Genomic DNA, 2,125 nt, shown 5'->3' on the forward strand with positions numbered 1-2,125 from the left:
GGCCAGCTCTGGCCCTTCAAAAAAAACCAAAAAAAGCCTTGGGACTCACAGCTCCTGCAGTGGCCTCGGGGCTTTGGGGGGCTCGTGGAGAGACCCCCACATGGTGGGGGGGGCAGCAGGGACCGCCCCCTGCTGGCAGGAACCGTGAGTCGGGGGTTTTGCGGGTTTTTTTCTTAAAGGGTCAGAGCCGTGGCAGGGGCAGAGCAGCCATGGGGGGACTGAGACAGTGGGGGGAGACAGGGCTCATGGCAGAGCCCCCCATGCAGCGTGGGGCCGTGGGGGGCAGCAAGGATCTCCCCGCACCTGGCAGCATCTGCTGAGTCAGGACTTATTTTTAACAAGTGCCTGGAGCTGGGGCAGCCATTGCCCGGCTGGCAGAGCAGGCAGGGGATGGAGCCTGGCTGATTTGCAGATTTGACAGCAACCGAATCGATTCAGGACAGTGATTCAAATCACCAAATTGAATCACTGTCCCCAAATTGGCTGAATCCGAATCTGAAGCGAATACTAGCTGCTTTCCACAGGCCTAATGGCCACCCTGACCTGGGTTAAAGAGCCCAGTCTACCCTACCACAGGGTGGATTTTGGTGCCACATCTTGGCAGCATTTCCTCCACCAGGGGTAAGACTAATACCCGAATCTAAGATCCTCTTCTGCACAAGGCCATTAGCACCTAGAGGTTGCCAGGTTATTTAACCACCACCCAGCACTCAGCATTAACAGTCGCAGGTAATACCATCTACCGTAGGTTATGGTAGTAGGTGAACCCAACCTGACTTGCATTAGCTCCAGTACAGCATTCTTAATTCCCTGAGAGTGTGGCTTTGGTATGTATTTAAGTATCCATGTGTATCTGTATCCTTGCAGATGCTCTTATTGTTTCATAGATTTCATAGATTTTCAGGGTTGGAAGGGACCTCAGTAGATCATCGAGTCTGACCCCCTGCCCTAGGCAGGAAAAAGTGCTGGGGTCAGACGACCCCAGCCATGTGTACGTCCAGTATCCTCTTAAAGGTAGGGGAGGGAGAGCCCATTCCAGATTCTGGAAACCCTTACCATAAAGAAGTTCTTCCTTATGTCTAGTTTCTAACACATCCATACAGCAACAACCTGGCTTGGTGCACGTTCCTTCCTAAGAGGTTTGGAGAACTCTTCTTCATTGCTGGTGTATCTTCACATCCTACCTTTTGAATTCTAAAAGTCCATCATAGTAACACCAGCTCTCAGTATCACCAAGTTTGTAGAAACATACAAAATGCTCACCAATATTGTACCATTACCAACTACTTTATACCTGCAATGACAAAACCAGTGTTTTAGTAAACTCTGATTGATAAATTTTCATGTCTCATGTTTTCTGTTGTATTAATTGGGACTAGTGACATGTTTCATCTAGCAACATACAATCTACTTAAACACAGAAGACATAAATACAAGAAAGAAATTTGGGGGGCAAGGGAACAGGATACTACCATCTCTGAAAAGCCAGCAAATGGCATTTGAGAACTCATGGTTTGGTAATTTTATATATAGGTATTCATATAGGTTCAGTTCTATTTACTTAATGTTATCATGGCTACAACTTAATCTTACACTACCAGTTTACTTACGGTCACATATAGAAATAACTAGTGGAAAGAGCGAAGGATCAATTTTTTCAATTCTTACTCTGAAAGTGTTATGAGTAACATGCATGGTTTTTTTGTTAATGAACTGACATTTACTCAATTTCTGTCTTCCACTGCACTTGTTACCTTCGATCCTGAAATGTTAAAATAGGTAAAGTATTTTCTATTTGCTAGAAAACTTGATAATAGTAATTTATGCAAAACTTACCTGTGATGCGTTATGACGTCTCTATTTGAGCAGTTCTACTAGTCTTTAGTATAAGAACCTATGTCTTTAGAAGGAAGGAATATTTACCAAGTACCTGTTGATAATTCTTGCTTAAATTGGTGCTGTGAGGCAGGGTCTTGCATTAAGAGTGTAGCTGTAACTGTAAAAATTTTTCACGCATTTGTGTATTTCAAAGACGGAAGGTAGTAATCCCAACCAAAAATACAGTGGACATGGAGGGCTGTGACTTAGCAGTCTGGCATGAAGAAACCACCCTTTGGGCTGGGAA

The sequence above is a fragment of the Alligator sinensis genome, unplaced genomic scaffold, assembly GCF_000455745.1.
Source record: "Alligator sinensis unplaced genomic scaffold, ASM45574v1 scaffold237_1, whole genome shotgun sequence".
NCBI classification, from domain to species: Eukaryota; Metazoa; Chordata; order Crocodylia; family Alligatoridae; genus Alligator; species Alligator sinensis.